The 22,139-nt window shown below is 38.7% G+C and overlaps 1 protein-coding gene across 2 annotated transcripts in view; it reads left to right on the top strand.

Annotated features, from left to right (window-relative positions):
• Positions 1-1,546: 1,546 nt before the first annotated feature.
• Positions 1,547-22,139, top strand: part of Nipbl (NIPBL cohesin loading factor) — a 155,768-nt gene continuing 135,175 nt past the window's right edge. For both annotated transcript variants that reach the window (XM_028767700.1, XM_028767701.1), the window contains exon 1: positions 1,547-1,973. The gene's annotated coding sequence lies outside the window, so the exon portion shown is untranslated. The remainder of the gene's footprint in view (positions 1,974-22,139) is intronic.

The raw sequence follows: 22,139 nt of genomic DNA, 5'->3' as shown, positions 1-22,139 counted from the left end.
AAAATGAGAACGAAGCCACCAACCTGGAAGGTAAACAAAAGCACTGGAGGCACCCCGGTGACATCTGAGCAAAACCCTGATGACGAGGGCGCCCCAAGTCCTATGGGCACTCTGGGGAAAGGGACGGCAGAGGCATGGCGAGGCTTAGTTCTATTGCACGGATACCAAGGCCAGACCTTTTTTCCCCCACTTGCAGGACTCCTTGGGCCGAAGTCCCGCCCTGACTTACTCCCTCTGGTCCCGATAGTCATCTAGTGTCAGGAGAGCAGGAATGACAAAATCTTTAACACCTCACCCCCAGTGACTTCTAAAGCAAAAGAATAACCTGTAGGCGAGCTGTCCCATACTTCTTGCACATCTGTGCATATACAAGTAGACGATTGACGCTGACAACTTTATTTAAAAAAAAAATAGCTCAGTTCCTCCTGAGTAAAATCCGCTTACCTACTGGCACGTTTTACCTGAAGAATTAGCCCCCTTACAATTTATACAAACAAACAAACAAAAAAGGGGGGGAGAAACTGTGTGGAGATGAAATGCCCTCCTGTTTTACAGTAAGACACTACAAACGGGCACGGTACTGTATGCGTATTCACATTTTGTACTCCAGCCTTGTCCAGAGCCTCCGAGTTTTCAAACATAAAGAGGAAAACGACGTTTTGAAGTGCGCCAGGCTCCGGTGCCCGGCGTCCGGATGGCCCGGGCTCCACCCCACACCTAAACCGCAGCGCCACAGCGACCTCGCTCCTCGCTCGCACAGCGTCGCCTACAGGCCTTAACCCGACTACCAGGAAGGCATCCAAACCATCGACCAAAAAAAAAAAAAAAAAAAAAAGGCAAGTCCAGAAGCACCGGAGTATTTCCAGAAATTAATGCACCGCCATCACGATCACGATTCCAACTCAGCCAGGCTGGGAGCCTTCACCTCCGAGGATTGCGTTCTTCGCAGAAATAACACATACAGATATAGGGTCCGGCCGCTCCCAGGACTTGGGGAGACGTTCGATCCATCCATCACGGCTGCAGAAACACCGTTCGAAAGGTGCACGGTCGGCATCCACCAGAGCTCGGCTTCCCCGGGGGCTGATGCCCGCGAGTCAGGGAGAGCAGCGCGGCCTCGGCTCGCCGCCTTCTAGGGCCTATGAGGCCCGGAGCGCCTGAGAGAGGGAGATCCCGGTCTCACGCCATCACACCGGACCAGCGCCCGGCTGCCGTCGCCTCCAGGGGGGGAAAAAAATCGAGCCGGCCACCGGAGCAGCGGCGTAGACGCCGCCTTTCAGGAGTGACACCACAGGCAGCATCCACGGCCGTCCGGAGCGGGACAAGGGCACGGGGAAGAACCGCCGCTGCCACGGCCGTTGTCGCTGCCGCCGAGCCTCCGGGCCCGCGGGAGCCGGCGCGCTGAGGCAGAGCCGCGAGCCCGAGTGGCGGCGGCGGCAGCAGCAGCGGCGGCCGCGGCGGCGGCGGTGGCGGAAGTGGAGTAGGGAAGAGGGGGTGGTTGTTAGTGTTTGGCGCCGGCGGAGGGAGTCATTCCTGCAGCTGCACTTCCGGTCGGCATTTTGTTCTGAGAGGGAGAGACGGAACGAGAGAGAGAGACACACACACAGGGCTCCTTCCCCCCCCGCGCGCGCCCCCCCCCCTCCCTCCGTCGGTACCGACTCACCCGACACCACCAAGCCGCAGGGAGGGACGCCCCCGCCGACAGGAGGATTGGTTCCTGGGCCCGCGGCGATGCCCCCCCGGTAGCTCGGGCCCCCGGTCGGGTGTTTGTGAGTGTTTCTATGTGGGAGAAGGAGGAGGAGGAAGAAGAAGCAGCGATTTGTCTTCTCGGCTGGTCTCCCCCCGGCTCTACATGTTCCCTGCACTGAGGAGACGGAAGAGGAGCCGTAGCCACCCCCCCTCCCGGCCCGGATTATAGTCTCTCGCCACAGCGGCCTCGGCCTCCGCTCGGATTCAGACGCCGATTCGCCCAGGTAAATTCCTGCTCTTTATTTCGGCGGCGGCGGCGGCGCCGGCGCCAGGTCCTCAGCGTTTCTCCTCCTCGCTCCCCTCCCCGCCGTTTCCTCCAGCGGCCCCAGGTCTCTTCCACGGGGCGAGTCGAGAGTTCGCTCCTCTCCGGCGGCAAGCCACCCTGGGTGGCGGCGGTTTTTTTTTTTTTTTTTTTTGTACCCTCTCCCGGCCGGCTTCGGTGACGGGGACCGGGCTCCTGCCGGGCGGCCGGGGAGGCGTAGGCCCGGCGGAGAGTGCAGGCCGCGGGCCAGCGGAATCTACTTGAGCTCGGGGATTAGGAGAGCTCCGGGCTGAGCGGAGCGACTGCTGGTCGGTGACAGGCCTCGCCCGGGAGAGGAGCCGTAGCTAGTGAGGAGGCGGAAACAATACAACTATCAGCAAATGTGCCCCGATCGTCCCCATATTTACAACTTTCCCGGTCCGGGAGTGGGGAACGTCCCAGTGAAACAAACAACCCCCCTTCTTCCCCCTGTGACCCCATGAAGGGAGGAAGTAGTTTCAGTTAGTGAAACAAATGTAAATACTCAGACACAGCTACAGTAGTAATTCTCTGCAAAACTTGTTTGGACGTTGGAAAGTTAATAAAGACTCGTTTTCTTTGTAAAAGGATTAAACCGTCCACATGTATATTTAATATAGAAAACCATAGCGTTGTGCACACTGCACATCCTTGCCCAGGAGCTTTTATGTTGTTTGACAGTGTGTGTTGCACATGGACTTTTTATTCAAAGACCAAGTATAAAGAACTTGACAGGTTTACTCCGACACTTTGTATTTGTATCTGTTATGTAAGGATAATTTTAAATGACTACATAAAACTCACTGATACTTTTTAGCCTAAACGTGTGCTCCTGAATACAAAGAATTCTAAGTGTTTTGAGCTTATGTCGAGATAAGGATGAAACTATTTTCTTTCAAAGGATAGAAGTTAGGTTACACTTAGAATCTTTGGGAGGTTTAAAACACACATACACACACATAGAAGGTGCCATCCTTTCTTGTCAGGGCAGATCTTAGTGAGTCCCAGGATTGTCATTGGCTGTTTGTACCATGATGTTTGACTGTGTAATGAGCGAGGTGTCATTTTAATAGGTCAAATGTATCTGTAAATGCTGGAGAAAAATATCAGTTCTGTATCTTAACAAGTTCTAGTGCACGAGTAAGTTAGAAGTTGGGAGCTTGTTTCTGGCGGCTTTGGCAGTGGAAGTTGCTGTAAGACGGAAATACCTTTTTAAAAGTCCTCAGACTTACAAATTGCCCAGAAAAAGAAATGTCCCGTTTGATACTTTGTTTCATATTCGCTGAGAGAAAACTCATTTGTGAAAAGGACGCAACACTGCTCGATAAGGTCCCTTCTTTTAATAGTAGTGGTTAAAATATTGGTTTAAATATTCTGTGTCTTAAGTTTTTGTCACTATAGAGTAAGTAACTTTTCTCCGGGTTCCTTTTGAGTTTAACATGCTGCTTACAAGAAATTGCTCCACGTTTCCTGCAAACGTATGGATAAATGTTAAAAAGAGTGAAGTTAATATAGCTGTCACGTACTAGGCATGTTTTTAATGCTATAAATCCGTGTAGTAGTCAGTAGCGTGTCCGTGATTTGTATTGGTCGGGGAGCAGTTTGAATTTTAAAAAGCCTGAAGCTCCTGCTGAGCCCCAATCCCGGCCTCCCTCCCTCCCACTAATCTCCCATTCCTGTCTTTGTGCTGCCTGCTCCTGTTAGACTCTGTTTGCTACGGGGCCTCAGGCCTACGGGGGTGAAGGCGGGTGTATGGTGGGGGTATGCCAGGAGGGAATGCTGAAGTGAGGAAGACTTCCCGTCTTGAGAAAGCAGTTTGGTGTTTGGGGGCGGGGGCGTGTAAAGGGTTGGGTAAAGGCATCATTAAAAAAATGTTTTAAAGTCTCTATGATTATCTTTTTCAACTTTTATTTGAACTGTATGTCAAGGGATGAACTTATTTCCATGAAAGAAAATGGGAAAAGAGTTGTTCTTGCTTAGTTTTCATGAACAGAAACAGCTTTATTTAGTTTTATAAGTTACAGGAAGCCTTATGCAGACGTGTGGATCCGTCTAGTAGATATTAGCTATGTGAATCCACGTCGTTTTTCTTAAGTCTTTGGAATTAGGTTACAGTTAGTCCTTTCCTCTCTTTATTATCTGAGTTCTACATATCTTGTAGTTTGTAAGTAATGTTCAGTTAGTGATGTTTTCATAAGATAGTGTAAACAGTTCTTTAAAGTAATTTGAAGATATTTCTGTTTGGCTCAGTTTAATTTAAATAGATTATTTTTAAAAGGGAAAACTCAGTCTTTCAACTTTTTGGATAATTTAGTTGGCGAGAACAATCTGTTTCATGGAGGATTATGGGTAGTCTATTGCATGTCATCTGTATTGGTTGAGATACTCACCAGTGAGAATCTGGTGCTGCCCTTCCTTTAATCCAGTGAAGAGATACAACCACTAAACATTCCAGTAATTTAATAATTCTAGTTAGAGTATGTGAAGAAATATTCTTAATATACCTAATGTGTCCCTAGTATGTCTAACTTGAACTCTATGGCTTAGTGTTTTTCTTGAGTGTGGAGTTACCAATAACTTGTGTAACTTGGAAAGAAAAATAATCTTAATGTAAATAATGAGACTCTAGTAAATCAAAGTTAAAATTAAATACATAATAACTTGAGCGTTTTTAAGAAGTGTATTGGAATGCATTCTAAAGCCATCATCCATCTGTTTACTAACGATATTTGAATGTACTTTGAACCTGTGCTAGAAATTATTTTACTGCTGCCTACATTTAGGAAGAAAAGGAGTGGTGCATTTGAAAAAAAGATTGAAGTTTTTCAGTAGAGATGAAAAGTGAAGATTTTTACTTTTGTTTATGGTCGTAAACAACTTTGATTTTGCATAATGATTGTTATTAAAATTTTAAAGTGTGAGCAGAACTATACCAGTTGATGTATGAAAGTTTGTTTATTGTAACCAGACTATTGAACTAAAAAAGTGCACTTTAAAACCTTCCTATTAATTTCCTATTTAATTATCTATACTAATCTATCATCAGACTATCATAAAAACATCTGACATGTCTGTATTAGATTTTGACGTAGCCTATTCTATTTTTACTTTCTCAGGATAAGACATAACAAAATTAACAACTAACTATGTTTTAGTGTTAGTCTAACTCTACTGCTTATTAAGAAAAGCATAATTTGAAAGTATTAATAAATTTTTAAACTAATATTTTATTTTTATATTGACTCATTGGGATATCTGGGGTAAATTCCTTTCAGAGAAATGTAGTCTAATTCTGTTTATCAAGGTACTGACTAGGTGCTTTTATAGAATCCTTATAATAAATTTTTAACCTTGAAGATGCTTATTTTAATGTTCTAATCATATTCTTTGCTTTGATGGTAAAATTATGCTCTTTAAAATTTAGAAATCATTATTTTCAATAATTGTCTTTTATAATAATATTTTATGGTTTTAGAATTTTCAATCTGAATCCATTTATAAATATTATATGAGAGAAATAACTGGGATGACTTTTTTTAGTAGAAAACTTCACACTCAGAAATCAAGTGAGATACATACATATATATATACACACACATACATATATACATACACATAAAAGGAGTGGGTTAAAGGGATTTCTTAATAGTTAATACTTTTTCCTTGTATCAGATTATGCTTATCTAAGGAATGTCTGCTCTTTGCTCTTCAAACCATGTATTTCTTAGTGGTAATACTATACCTTATTTTTTTTTTTAAATCTTAAAAGAGATGGTATCTGTGTGTGTCCCCCCTCACCCCCCATGGTTATATTTTTCTGATGCGAGCTTAGTAGTTTGATATACATTGATGTGTGTTCAAACTACTGATTTTATTTTCCTGTGTACCTATTAAGGATTATAAGTTACTATATTTGTTGTAAATGGTATGTAACATTTTCTGAGTTGTTTATTTTTGTTTTTAAAAATGACTTTAGTGGAGTCTTAGTGTTTCTACTTGATTTTTTTACAGCAACTTCAAAAAACCCATTTCTGTTCAATTAAGGCCATCATTTGTAATTTTAAAGAATATTTTGTAGGATTAGAATATTTTCCCAAGTAAGTTAATTAATAAAAGTGATTTTTAGATATTTGTAGTGTATGCAACTTTGTTTTTGTAGAAATGTGGAGTTAATTTTAATGAATTGAGTTTTATGAGCTTGCATTATCATTTTTAAGGCCCAAAGTGGTATTTAGAAAGGTTATTTAATAATAAGAGTATTGCCAACTAAGATTTTCCCCATTTAAGGTTTTGATTGCCTATTATTTGCCAGGAATTGTGTTAAGTATGTCCCCCATAATACTATTTAATTCCAGAAAGTACATAAAGTAGAAACAGTTGTCCACAATTTACAGATAAAGAAACTGAGGCTAAGAATATGTAGAAAAGATAGTACATGAATAATTAATTAGCCTGGCATATATTTGTTTTTAAAAGCTCAAGGTTCTGCATCTTTAGTTTTGTCAGACTCATGCATTCTTTTGATTTCTCAGTTGGCGCAACAGTCATAAGCTATATTGTCAAAGTAATTATGTTTGTCATGCTGAGAAGATAGAATTTATGTCCTATACATATGCTATTTTTGAAATCAAATTTTAACTAGCTTTTTAATTTTAAGTGGTCTGCATTTTTTTTACTTCTCTCAAGTGTGTGTGTATGTGTGTGCAATTGTTAGTATCTATTTTCTGAAAGGAAAAAATAACTATAGAGCTCTTTCATTCTTAAAATGTAAATGACCAACTAACTGTAGTATAAAAGATAAATGTATAAATTAGTGTGACTAAATTTTTTTAATACTAGCATTTATGTAGTTGTCAAATGTTGATCCTTTCAGAATCATCCACTTGATTGAGTTCTTGTTCAAGAGCTGTTGCCATTGCATGGTTTTGTTTTGTTTTAGGCAGGGTCTCATTATTTAGCTGAGAACTCCCAGAGATCTCTGTCTCTCAATGCTGGGACTAAAGATGCGCATCACTACGCCTACAGGATCCAGCAAAGCATTTGAAATAGCAACATTTCTCCTCCCCCCTTTTTTCTTTTCCCTGTTTTCTTTTTCATTTTCCTTTTCAAACAGTGTTTCACTGTGTAGGTCAGTCTGAAACTCCCTGTGTAGACGAAGCTGATCCTCCTGCCTCTGCCTCCCCAGTGCAAGAATAAAGGCATGCACCACCACACCCAGCCTAGAAATAGTCCACTTAAAATAAAACCCATTATGGTGAATTCTTATTTTCAGAAGGTAGATTTGAGTTAAATATAGGAATAACACTAAAATATAATCTTTCAGTCAGGTGTTAATACCTCTTGATTTGTAATACTTGGTTGTTTTGTTCTGAGTTTTTGTTGTTGAGTGGGTGTGTGTGCTGACAGGAGGCGTAGTCTCACTGTGTACTATTGGCAGGCCCAGAATGTACTATGTAGACCAGGCTGGCCTGGATCCTCTTGTCTTTCCCCTGAGTTCTGGAATCACAGATTTGCTCTATCACACCTGGTAGTATGTAGTAGTACTGAATGGATTTCTTATGCCAGAGACACTTCTGGAGTCTTTACAATTAATTTTCTCAATTCTTTGAGGTTGACATATTGTAAAACAAACTTACAGGGTGATTAACCAGCTTACGGTCTCACAGCAAAGTGTGAAAAGTAGAAAAAGTATTATAGTGTTGGTGCTGTTTCAACTCTACTGTGTACCATGACTTCCATGATTTTATACCTGTCCAGTTACTCAGCGACGCCATAGTATTCTTGTTTTACAGACATGGAAACAGAAGCTTATCATGTTTAAAAACTTGTTCTGGGTAGTAAATGTAGTGAGTGTTAGCAGAATTCTAACGCAGATAGGTCTGATTCTAAAAGACCTCTCTTCTTTGCATCCTTCCAGTTTGCCTCTTCAGAGTTTGTAATTTTTTTTATGTGTATGGGTGTTTTGCCCACATGTGTGTCTGTGCATCACAAGCATTCCTGGTTCCCACAGAAGAAGATTTTGGATTCCCTGGAACTGAAAACCCTCTTTTGTGGAATGCTGCGTGGGTGCTGGGAATCAAACATGGGTTCTGTAGAAGAGTAGCTAGTGCTCTTAATCATCGAGCCATCACTCCGCCTGAAATTTTATACTGGAATTTTTCATGAAAAGTGTAGGCTTGGTTATAAAGTAGAGTATTTTTTTCTTGTAAAGTTTGTAAAGACAGCCTTATAATAATCTGTTCATCTAGTGTTTGGGATCTGATCCAGGGCCCCATCATACCCAGTATATGCTCTTATCCCTGAGCTATATCCCCAGCCTCCTCAAAAGAGAAGAGTTAGGTTTTGATAAGATATAGCTTACTTATTACTAGATTATAGTCTTATATAATACTTTGTTACTATATATCATTCATATAATACATATATATATGTATTTAAATAGGATATTGATTTTTAAATTCATAAGCCATATATTTAAAATATATGTATAAAATAGCTCTTAAAAATGTCAGAGCTAGCCAGGCAGTGGTGGTGCACACCTTTAATCCCAGCGCTTGGGAGGCAGAGACAGGCGGATTTCTGAGTTCGAGGACAGCCAGGACTACACAGGGAAACCCTGTCTCGAAAAAACAAAAAATGTCAGAGCTATTTTATTTTCATGGCTTTATTGCAGTGTTTAATTACTTTATGACAAACTAAGCATCAGGATTTTGCCCTGAATGCACTAAATTTTTAAAAATAATTATGTAGATAAATTGGCTTTGCCATCTAACATGTGTCAAACATATTATTTAACACGGATACAGTAAACTCTAAAGTTATCTTTTATTTATATTTGCCTTTTGTCAGAAAGGAAACACCTGGGACATGCAGAAATTAATTTATTAAAACTTTTATTTAGTTTGACTTAACTGAGAAAATCCAAAGCCATGACAAAACTAGAAATAGTAGATTCATTTTTGATAGTTATATTTAGGTTATTTGTTTTCTCTAGTCCAAAAAATCATGCTGTCTTATACAGGTGAAATTTATACTTGTTTTTATGTGATGAGCACTTTCTAATAATGCATATTGTTCTAGATACTTTAACAATTTCCAAATTAGTATTAAAAGTCAGAGCATGGTTTACATTATAGTTGGTATTTATGGTATTTGTTATTTTCATAACAAATAATGCTCTTGAAATTAATCCTAACAAAGAACTATATCACTGTGTTATCCAACACTGCTACGTGGAAACCCTTTAAGAATTAGAAAGCAGGGCTCCTTAAACTTTTTCCAGTCATGATCGGTTTTTTTGCTCAAGAAATTATGTGGCCCTTGGGTATGTAGGTATGTAAATCAAGCATTTACTGATAGTAAATTGTAAACATTGGGGCTGGAGAGATGTCTCAGAGGTTAAGAGCTTTGGCTGCTCCTCTAGAGACCCTGAATTGGATTCCCAGCACCCACATGGCAGCCAACAAGTCATCTGTAACTCTAGTCCCAGGAGATCCTATACCTTCCGATAGCCTATGTTGGCACAGCAAGCATGTGGCACACAGACATAAATGCAACAAATGCCTTCACATATAAAATAAAAATAAATTATAAGCAAGAATTATTTTAAAACAATTGTTCGGCATACATACTATTTTTCCACTCATTAAAGACTAAAACAAATTTGCATTCTAATATGATATCTATGCTTGCTATTTGTTTGTTTGTTACAGAAAAGATTAAATCTTGGCTGCATATTTAATACTACAAGATGTAATATCTTCAAGCCTGTATTTTTTGTTTTGTTTGTTTTTGTTTTAAAGACCAGGTCTCACTGTATAACCCTAGTTGACCTGGAATTCTCTATGTAAACTAGACTGGCCTCAAACTCAAATAGATCTTGCCTCTGCCTCCTCAGTGCCAGTGCTAAAGGACTATACCACCACACATAGCCCTCTTCAGCTTTCTTAGAGCTGATCAATATTTGGGTTCTGTACTCATACATGCCAAGAGCACCACTTCACATAAGTATGTAGTACAGAATGGTAGAGATATGGTTAGGGTCAGTTGTTAGGAATCTGTTCCTAGTCCCAAGCCAAAATGCATACAATGACTAGTTAACAAAACAATTAGCAACTTAAATAGTAATTTTTTAAATCTAACGTTCTAATTACGTTAGACTGAAATTAAAGATAAATTGATTTAATACTTACAAACTGAGGAGTGTGTTATGAAAATATTAGAAATTTTTGTTTTCCATGGACAAACTGTTATGTTTCTATACCACAGAAGACTTTAATGTGTACTCCCAACATTACAGTTTATAGAGTATATTGTTCTAGAACTGTGGAAGAGGTGTGTTGAGTTCAGAATCAAGGCTACAGTGATGTGGAGTGCAGCGGCATAGGTGAGCACTGTAGGAAACACCTCTGATGTCATCTGCATGTGGCTTTCAACTCAGTTTTGGATGTTGTATATACAGAAACCTTGATTATTGCTAAATTTTTACAGCACCCACATTCAGTTACCCGATTCCTAGAGACCCAAAAGAGCCACAGTTAAAGGAGCTACTTAAAACAGCTTTTACATGTCTTGTATCTGATGCTATTATGATTTGCCAATTTCAGCTAAAGAAATTGATCATCTGGGATAGGCTATATATAGAGTTTAGTTTTTCCTTGGTGATGGCCAAATTGAAATTTGACACGGGTCACATTAGGCATATCATTATAACTAGTAGTTCTGTTCTTTTTTTTTTTTTTTTAATGATTCCAAGGACATTTTCTCCAAGGTTCTTCTTATACCTTAGAAGACAACTCTTGAGACTGGAAGTTGAACTATAGTAAGGCTAAAAGCTACTATTCCTTCCTTCTTGAGAAAAGGACTAAAGATGCAGTATCCCATAGCCTCTCTCAGGTTATCCTGAAAACTATATATAACATAAATATTTTACATAACTCTGCTAATACATTTATTCTCTGCCTGAGTGAAATTTTTACATAGCATGTAGAATATAGGTACCAAAAAGTTCAAAATGTTGGTGATAGAAAATCATTGACATTATCCATAGAAATGTTTATCTAATGTTCTCACTTGTCTATACATGTTTTGCTTTTCAAAATATGAAGTCAGTGGGTGCTTTTTGTGAGAAGTAAAGCATTTTATGAACATTTCCTTGATCATTCATTTCATTTTATAGCATTTGTACAGTTTATAACATACCTGTAGAGAAAGTAATTTGTTTCTATGTCCATTCACCATATGATGTACGGCCTTCCTGCTTTAGCTGCTTGTTGAATTGTTTAGTTGAAATTGAGCTGTATCTTTCCTTCCCTCCCCCTTCTTCCTTTTTTCTTTTTCAATTTCTCTTTCCCTTTCCCTTAGTCACTAAACTACTGAGATGCAGTTCTTGCCATGTATAGTTCCTAAAGATCTGTTTCTCCATCTGTGAGTAGCAGTGGCAAGTTTAGTGCAGTAAGTTTCAAAGTGCTGCTTCCTTGGCTGCAGGTCTTGCCTCTGGGATAAGAGCGGTTCTGTTTACATGCACCCCTGGTACTGCGTGCGTAGTAGAACTTGCATATAGAAGTGAATCAAATAAAAATTACAGATTGCTTTTCAGGTGTAGGGACTGAGTAGTATAAGAAACATTTTTCCCCCTCTTGGTTCTGGTCTTTTGGACTATATAGTTGGGAATAATATAGTAGAGCTTATTAAAATAAAGTTGTTATCTCATTATTTCATTTTAATCTTAACATGGCTTTAAAGTTTTCTTTGCCAACTTCAACTATTATATGTAAGGGAGATTAGGTTTTTAATGAGAAATATATCACTGCATATAAAAATGGTGTTCAACTGAAGTTGTGATTTGATGGATTAAAAATTAAATTAGATTTATTGAGATAATTTATCTCATAAAGTCACTCTTGGATTCAGTTCTGTTTTGACAAACATTAAATCTTGCTACCTACCATGACTGTGAGCAGAGTAGTACCATTATTCTGAAAAGTATTCTTGTGTCCCTTTGTAAACATTTTCCTAACTCTATCCCAGCCCTTAGCAGTAGAGTCTGATTTTGTTTTTATAGTGTTGACCTTTTCTAGAGTATCAGATAAATGGGACCACACTGTATATATGACATTTGCATGTCGTATTCCTCTCACTTGGAAAGCTTTTGGGTCACATTCATGCCGTTCATGTGTATCAATAGTTTGTTGGTGACTGAATGATGAAGTCATGTTGAATGTAGTCCTCTTCGATGTTTTACTTATGAAAGAGTATTATCAAAGTCATGCTTTAAACAGTGTGGATATTGTTCTCAGATCTTAGCAGTAGCTTTATTATTGAATATTGCACTTGTCCATTACCTCCTCAAATCCAGTATAATTGGCATTATTAAATGCCTTTGACTTATATTAGTACATGCTGTTAAATTAAATGCCTTACCAAGTAGGTGAAGGAGACATTACTCTTTCTCATATAGGAAAATAGTTATCATCATGTATTTTAAACCTTTAGCATGTAGACTCTAAGGGATGGCCTAGTAATTAAGTAAAATTGAATTTACTTTTTTTGTTTGTTTTTAAAAGGTTTTTATTTTATGTATTTATTTTGTGTTTGTTTGCATGCATTTGCACCATATGTATGCCTGATACAAGAGGAATCCAAAAGAGGGTCTTGGAACTGAAGTTATATACAGTTGTGACCTACCATTTAGGTGCTGGAAATTGAAACCAGGTCCTTTATAAGAGCAGCATTGGCTCTTAACCCCTGAGCCGTCTCTTCAGCTATTTGGTTGGTTTTGCAACAGGGTTGTTTCTGGCTAAGTGTCTAACCTATGCCAACCTCAAACTTGTCCTCCTGCCTCGTCTCCCAAGTGCTAGGATTGCAGGCATCACACCCCCACACCTGATAGTTTAGACTTTAAGTTTAACAATTATAAATGTATACTAAAAATAAAGCGTATGTTACAGTGAGAACATTTATAGTCTCCTGTAAAGATTAAAGTTGGAGAAACAGTGCTGTTTACTAAAAAATGGAGGCAGATAATGTTACAAGCTGTTCTCTGCTTATTTCATTTGACCCCCCCCCACCCCACCCCAACCTGGTTTTGAAATAGCTTCCTCTTTGGAGTTTGGGAATCCTCTTGTTAATTCTCTGTGTCTTCCCCCCCCCCATTAAAAAAAAGATTTATTTTTTTACTTATGTGGGGATATGTGTGGACCTGTACATGTGTATGCAGTTTTCACAGAGGCCATAAGAGGAGCTGGAGTCCTAGCTAGTTGTGAGTCATCTAGCATGGATGCTGGGAACCAAACTTAGGTCCTCTACAGAAAGAGTAGTTGCTCTTAACTGCTAAGTAATGTCTGTATAGTTTCTAACACTCCACCCTAACCCCCACCCCAACCCCCACCAATTTTAGTCTGTCTCTCTCTCACTCTGTGTGTGTGAATGTGTGTGTGTGTATGTGTGTGTGTGTGTGACTGACTAACTGATCTTGAACACAGACCCTCCTGTTCCAGGCTCTCGTAGATGGACTTACAGGTTTATGTCTCTGTTTAGAATGCTTTTGGAATCTGCCCAAAGAGTTCTTAGGATTGAAAAGATGGCTGTCACACTATCTACATAGTGATTACTCACAAATTTATTTCTTGAGTCTGGCCATTCTGACTGGGGTGAGATGTGTAACCTCAAAGTAAGTTTTAACTTCTATTTCTCTAATGGCTAATGATATAGAATACTGTTTATTAGCATTCATATTTCTTTTCTGGAGTCTCTTTTCAGATCTATAGCCCATTTTTTATTATTTTGTTCCAATATGCTTTTTTAAAAGACAAATTGATAGATTCCAGGCTAAAGTGATCTACATAATCTGCCTGTGCATATTAGGAATTAGAAGGTAATGGTGGGGGAAGAGGAAGTATTTCTTATGGCTTTAAATCTTATCTGATTACTCATGGTTCCTAGCGTATGTCAGTTCATTGTACTGCCTTCTGTCTTCAGATGTAGGAGTCTCAAAACTACAATTTAAAATGGCTGTTATAAGCTTATGGCTGTTCTGGGCTGAACTTGAGTGCCTGGATTTCTAATATGTTGACTAGAAGTTGAGCTATATTGATGCCTATAGTAATTATATGCGTTAAAATAATCTAATATTTTACATATCTTTAGTAGAATGGTAAATGGAGAGTTCAGCTACTCTCCATTCCCTTAGTTTTCTTAAAAGCCAGATTGCTTATAGAATTCTGATATGTTAGATAAGACTAAATCATAAGTTTGGTGCTTAAACTTTTTTAAGACTATGAAAGTTGAAGATTTATCAAGGTCTTTGTTTTTCATTTTAGAAGAAATTTAAGAATTCCTTATAATATTTGGAAAATGGAATTTTATAGATTAAAATTCATTTTTCCTAATAGATACTCAATAACAATAGTTACATAAGTACATAAAACTATATTATGTGTTTGCTATAAATATAATTCATATTTTTTAAGAACATATTATAAAGGCTTTCCTAGTGTTTTATGTTGTTGATAGTATTTCAGATGCTGCTTGTTAATTTGTTGGTAAACAAGCCTTAAGGTTTCATTCCACTATTGAATACTTTATTTGCTTCTGTTTTTTTCTTCGTAAATATGGAGGCAGAGCATATTTACCAGTACAATTTGGAGTGTGTGTGTGGGGGGTCCCCTTTTTCAAGGCTTTGTTCATTAGAATAGAATCCAGAAAACACAAAGCCAAATATTTTTATAGCTCTTAATACGTAGTTCCAATAATAGTTTGCCCTGCCATAATTGATTTTCCTTGATGTTGTGATTCATAAAGAAAATTAATTTCATTTTTCATGTAGAATGCCCTGATTCTATTAAGATTATTTAGGTCATTTAAACCCGCCCCCTGCACCCCTTCCCTCCCCAGTATTGTGGCTATTTTCAATATTTAAATTTTTGATGGTAAAAATCATGGTTTTTCAAACTATACATATCATTTAGAGATAGTGACATTTGTGTAGGATCTAATCTAGTTACTATCCAAGTAACATGTAGTCCAGTTATTAATCCAAACTCATTTCTTCTAGAAACCATGTTGGGTCTATGGACCAGTCAAGACAAAGTGAAAAAATTAGATTAAAAACTAAAAATGCTGATTGTTAAAAAATATTTTTGATTTTTTAAAAGGGATAATCAATCTTTTACCTGCCTAAAATAGTTAAGAAAGCCAGAACTGTAATGTAGTGGAAACAAAAGTCAGTGTCTGGTAAGACCTATTATTTAATCTTTTTGGTTTTGGGGATTTTTTTTTTTTTTTTTTTTTTTTTTTTTTTTGGTTTTTCGAGACAGGGTTTCTCTGTGTAGTCCTGGCTGTCCTAGAACTCACTCTGTAGACCAAGCTGGCCTCAAACTCAGAAATCCTTCTGCCTCTGCCTCCCAAGCGCTGGGATTAAAGGCGTGCACCACCACTGCCCAGCCTAATCTTTTATTTTTAATTTTAAATTGTATTTTTATTTAATGCATACATGTACGTGTATGTTTGGGCACACCTGTGCTAAGGTGAGTGTATGTGATCAATTTGGAGGAATTCATTCTTTTTCAGTTATGTGGGTGGGTTCCAGGTCCTTAATTTAGGTTGTCACGATTGATGATCTTACCAACTCATGTTACTTTGTCTTAATTTTTGAAGTACAAAATGGCATGTACATGGTTTTGATCTAGTTTCCATTCTTCCGATCATCAAACATTGTGTTCTGTTTCAATTCAGAAACAACAGGCTGTAGCATGTTTCTACTAAGCTTTAAGCTCTGGGCAGACCATGCTACTAGCTACTACCCAGGAGCCACCCCAGATCTGTAGATGAAATACACAGACACACACGCACACACACCTGCATATTAACTTATTTTTAATATGTTTCTTGGCTCAATGGCCAGGCACATCTAAGCCTCCTACAGCTAACATGTTCATACCTTCACTCCCAGCTCAACACCTCTAAATCTGCCCTCAATTTAGTTGCCTGGTTACCTTTTCCTTGCTCAGCACCCTAAATCTGCCCTCAGCTTAGTTACCTTTCTAATCCTCTGCCTGTTACCCGAGGCCCAATTGGGGCGGTAGCCAATGGCCACTCCACCTGAGATGGCTGGTGGTTCTCTCTCCCTGCTAAGTGTGGTGAATCCTCTTTCCCCTCCCGCATCTACTAGCCTGCCTGTGGGAACTTGGAAGTCCTGCCTCTTCCGCTCAGCCACTGGCCAGTAGCATCTTTAATTGATCAATCAAGAACCAGTTGGGGAACAGGACCTTCAGTGTCCACATGCAGATTCCTTATCAGATCATCAGAACCATTCCCTACAACAGGCACTGGAAATGGTGAAATAAAAACCTTCAGCCTGCCTACCTACCAAGATTTTACAGTCTAGTAAAGCTTATAGATGAGTAAAAGATCATTTTGTAGGTACTGGAGTGTTGTGATCAAGATGAACAGAGAGAGTATGGGTTCAGATGGGGAGAGTATTAAAGAACTTAATTTACATGAGCATGGTAGGAAAGTCAGGAAAGCCTTTCTAGGAGAGATAGTGTATAAACCATAGGCTTTAGTCAGACTTGTGAACCTGGAACAATAGTTGGATTTTGGAAACTGGATGGTATAGGCTTAAAAGAAGTGATGCCAAAAAGATTTAACCAAAGAAAGGGCAAGATGCAGACAGTGAAAATGTGTATACCTGGGGCCAGAGGGGATAACTCAGCCGTGCTTGCTGTGCTAGCAGGAGGATCTAAGTCCACGTTCTCAACATATATGTCAAAGCCAGCAGCAATGGAATGTGTGTATTGCCTCACCACTGACAGGGCAGAAACAGTGGATCCTGACCTGAATGTTCACTGACCAACCAATTTAGCTGAATCAACAAGTTCCAGGTATTTGAGAAACCCTGCCTGAAAAACTAAGGTGATAAAGGAACTTCAGGCCTCCACATGTTTATGCATGGGTGAAGTGCCCTGCATACACCACAGGTACACATACATTACTATGAATTTTTTTATTTTGCATTAAAGGTAACAGGGGATTGAGAAATTGTTTGCTCACCAATTAATTATAGTTTTTACTCTTTAAATCTTGGTTAGCAGTGAGTAGGATGTCATAGAGGCCAGTAAGAGTTAATGAGGTATTCAGTTAAGGTACAGAGAATGTAAGGATTAAGGCATTCTGTGAGTATGTGTAGGCCCAGTGGGTAATGGAGAATAAAGGCAGTTAAAGTCTTCTTAACTTCCAAGTTTCATACACATAGACATTGGAGTTTGAGATACACATTCAATCAATTTTGACTGTCTGAATAAAAACTATAGTTTATCAAAGGGAGGGTGCATTACTATTTTACACATTTTGGAGGGAATGGATTTTGAAAAGTCTAGTGGCTGGGCTAAGTGGGGATACAAATGATTATTTGAAAATTATTTTGGGCTGGGCAGTGGTGGTGCACGCCTTTAATCCCAGCACTTGGGAGGCAGAGGCAGGCGGATTTCTGAGTTCGAGGCCAGCCTGGTCTACAGAGTGAGTTCCAGGACAGCCAGGGCTACACAGAAACCCTGTCTCGAAAAAACAAAAACAAAAAAAAGAAAATTATTTTGAAGGCCGACCTGGAAGGTCTTTGCAGTCTTCATATAATGTTAAAAGCATTAGGCTCTGTGTGTGTATGTGTGTGTGTGTGTGTTCACAATCTAGTATGGTTTAAGTTACAGAAAGATAATGGTACTATATTTTTATAATGCTTAATTTCCCAATATATTGACTATATTGCCATGCACTTAGCATAGGCATCCTTGATATATTTGTCTACCTAGCATAATTTCAAAACTGGCCCTTCCATTTTTACTAAATCATACATAATGAGATATTATAATGAGAACCGTTACTTAGTTCATAAGGGGTGTCTTAATCACTGTTCTATTGCTGTGAAGAGGCACTGAGACCAAGGCAACTCTTATGAAAGAAAGCATATAATTGGGGGCTTGCTTACAGTTTTAGAGGCTTAGTTGCTTATCATCATGGTGGGGAGCATGGCAGCAGGCAGGTGCAGTAGTGGAAAGCTACCTCCTGATCCATGGGGGGTGGGAGGGGAGGAGAAGAGACAGACTGAGACAGAGTCTGGCATGGCTTTTGAATCCCCAGGAATCCTCTCCCCCACACACACACACCCATACACCATCCCTCCAGGGACACTTCCTCCAGCAAGGCCACACCTCCTAATCCTTCCTCAAATAGTGTTACTCATTGATGACTAAGCATTCAAGTATGTGAGCCTATAGATGCCATTCTTATTCAGTAGATTTTCAAAAGTGTTAAAGATAGAAATAATTATAAAATAACCAAACTGATTTATCAGAAGTAGTTGACCAGTTGATTTTAACTTTTTAAAAATTCATTTTTTATGCATTAGATGTGGGTACCTGCTTGTCTAAATATGTAACACACACACACACACACACATGCCTGCCTGCAAAGGCCAGAAGAGAGTCAGATCCCCTGGAATTGTTGTGATCCACCTGATACAGGTGCTGGAAACTGAACAGAGGACTCTGCAAGAGTAGCAGGTGTTCTTAACAACTGACCCATCTCTCCAGCCCCACATGGCACCTTATTTGATTTTATTTTAAAAACAAACAATAACAAAAACAACTCACCTGAGAAGTGTAGAAGGGTAAGGAATCATGTGAACAGCTAGTGATAGAAGGGAAAGATGTATTTATTTTTGAAAAATAAAGAGAATTGCTTGATATTCTTAAGCCATCAAATTGAGGGAGGAGTTAAGGTAGCAGGCACTTTAAGTGCAATTGGGGAGAAACTTGTGAAAAAAAAATCTAACAAACCATGAAAACATCTAACAAACCATGAAAACAGATACAGGCAGAATAAATTTTTAAAAAGTGGAACTCATGTGTTCCTAAGAGTATCATATATTTTAAGTCGGGCAGTGGTGGTGCACGCCTTTAATCCCAGCACTTGGGAGGCAGAGGCAGGCGGATTTCTGAGCCTGGTCTACAGAGTGAGTTCCAGGACAGCCAGGGCTACACAGAGAAACCCTGTCTCGAAAAAACAAAAACAAAAAAAAAACAAGAAAAAAAAGAGTATCGTATGTTTTAAAAGAGTATTCTAAATACTCAAAGTGTTTTTTACCTATTAGATATACACTACTTAAAAGTACTCTGGCTGCATAGAAGCATTCTGTATACATACTTAGACTAATTTCTTAGCAAATATTTGATTTTTTTGATCAGTTGCCAGCAAACTTTCTGAATGATACTTTAAATAAAATATTGTTGCATATGTTTTCAAACAGAAATGTGCTAATTTGTGATACTTTAATAAATTATTAGAAAGGAAAGTATTTAATGAGAATTGATTAAATACTCCAGGCGTAGTACCATGTATCTTTCCTTAATCCTGGTACTCTGGAGGCAGGTGAATCTGAGAGTTTAGTTTAAGGCCATCTTAGTCAGTAAAATGAGGTATAGGCCAACTGAGGATACCCATTGAGACCCTGTCTTAAAACAAAACAGAATAAAACAAAAGTAATTAAATGAACCTAAATTACTCTAGTATTGGGTAAATACTCCTTTGCAATACAGCTTAGCTGCTATGCCTTAGATCAATTATCCTAAGTAATAACTACTTATATGAGGTTTGGTTTATCTCATGCCATATACATATGCCTTTCAGTAATCTCAAAAATAGATAACTGTGACTACTATACTTTTAACTCATTTTGTAAATCTGTGGCTTACAAATTTTAATTTAAACTTTTACATCCTGGTTTTCCCATCTATCCAAGTCCTTTTATGTTTTTTGTTTGTTTGTTGGTTTGTTTTTGTTTAACTAGGGAAGGTTATCACAGTCACACATCAGGATTAAAATACTTTCTCATTTTCCCTCTTTCCCAATTTGTGTGATGTTTTTGTTTTCTAGTTGTAGAAGTTAACTAGTTAACATAAATGCTGGCTTCTCACTTTGGGCTGTCAGTGATGTATGAATGTGTATGTATTCATGTCTGTTAACCGGTGTGCACACATGAAGGCAAGAGATTGTTTTTGGATAGCTTCGGTTTGCTCTTCACTTTAGTTTTTGAAACTAGGTCTCATGTCTGTCTCTCACTACACCTAGACCACACACCCATTTTGGCTAGACTGGCTAGCCAGCAGAGCCTCTGCGACCCGCCCTTTCTGCCTCTCCATCTCAGTTTTGGGCTTCAGTGTATCAGTTACCACAGTTGGGTTTTATATGGACTCTAGGAGTTGAACTCAGGTCCTCACGCTTAGACAGCACACGCTTTATGAACCGAGCCATCCTCCAGCCTGTCACAGTTTTAAAAATAAATCATACAAAGTAAGATTAATTAAAATTAGTGTGCAAGTGTAAAAGTGTTTTGTCTCAGTCAGGCTCCTAGCAAGTGTTTTGTTTGCTTGTTTGTTTGTTTCTAACTAGTATAGCTCATATGGACTATATCTAATATTCTTACAAACTGTAAAATTCACTCTTGTAAAGTATACAGATTCAGTGGTCTGTAGTATACAGTAGTTGTCCCTTCCCCATGAAGGATGTGTTTCAAGAACTCAGTCTAAAACCATAGATAGTACTCAACTCTATAGATGATATTTTTTCCTATGTTTGCATACCTATTGTAATGCCTAATTTGTAAATGAGGCACAAAAAAACAAATTGATAGGTAAATAGAACATTTATTATAAACTAATAAAAGTTATATAAATGTTGTCTCTTTCAAAATAATATTGTGTCTCACTGTTGACTCTTGTGATGATAAAGATCTCTCTCTCATGTGTAGTTAGTTAGTTAGTTAGTTAGTTAGTTAGTTAGTTAGTTTTCAGTAGATCAGGCTGGCCTCAAACTCACAGAGATCTGCCCACCTCTGCCTTCTGAGTGCTGGAACTACAGATATGTGCCATCACACCTATCGAAGAGCTGTTTGTTAAAGGAAGCATTAATGTAGTGTCTCTTCTGTGTACTTGAATTGCTGATATCTTTAGTTTTGTGTTTTGGGTCATTGTTAAGAAAAATATTGTTAATTTGATCTGAGTTGACTCACAGTTAATCTGGTAAGACAGCATCTAAGTAACTAATGTCATTTAGAATGTAGTATGTACCACATGAGATAAAAGAATGGTTTATCTTCCTCATGGGACAGGGATACAGATTAGAATGGAATACTCTGAATAATAACACAGCATTTAAAACACATAAATTATTTGTACAATGATTCAGTTAATCGTTTCAGATTGCAATTGACCAAATATCATCAAAACTGAGGGAAATGAAACCACAAATAAAGGGAGATGAATGTAGTCACAAGATGGCACCCATCAGGACCCTAGCCCCAAGGCATTTTCATCTCCCCAGAAGAAGTTTGACACCTGTTAGCAGTCATACTGATTTCCTTTTGTCTCAAGCTGTGGCAGCCTACTGTCTACCTCTATTGCTTATAGTTTGGAAGCTTTTTCCATATTGTCATCCATATTAGAGACTATGTCAGGACTTAATTTTTATTTGCATGTCTGTGTGTATGTACTATATGCACATGAGTGTGGGTGTGGCTGCCTATGCCCATACACGCATGTATAGGCCAGAGAAGAGTATTGAATGTGCTGCTCTATCACGCTTGACTTATTCTTTTGAGACAACATCTCTCACTGAACTATGAGCTAGGCTGTCTGGCAGTCAGCAGTCCTCCTGTTTTTACCCCAACAGAACTTAAGTTACAGGCTTTGTAACTTGTGGCCAGCTATACCCAGATTTTCACATGAGTGCTAGGGATTTGAACTTGAGCTCATGCTTGCTCAGCAAGTACTCTTCCCACCAAGTCATCTCCCCAGCCTCAAGATTGCATTCCTTTTTTTATAGCTGAATAGTATTGTATAGTATGGATATGCCACATTTTACTAGAGATTTTAAATCTCTACTTAGACAAAATTGAACATTTGAGTCATTTTTGTTTTCTGGATAATGTATATAATGTTGATATAAAATGTATGTGCACATTTATGAATATATGTATATATCTATACCTCAGTTTTCCTGAGAGAGAGAGAGAGAGGGAGAGGGAGAGGGAGAGGGAGAGGGAGAGGGAGAGGGAGAG

This window comes from Grammomys surdaster, unplaced genomic scaffold (genome assembly GCF_004785775.1).
Source record: "Grammomys surdaster isolate TR1022 unplaced genomic scaffold, NIH_TR_1.0 174, whole genome shotgun sequence".
In the NCBI taxonomy this organism is placed as follows: domain Eukaryota; kingdom Metazoa; phylum Chordata; class Mammalia; order Rodentia; family Muridae; genus Grammomys; species Grammomys surdaster.
The sequence above is the reverse complement of the archived record's forward strand: the minus strand, read 5'-3'. Positions and strand labels throughout refer to the sequence as shown.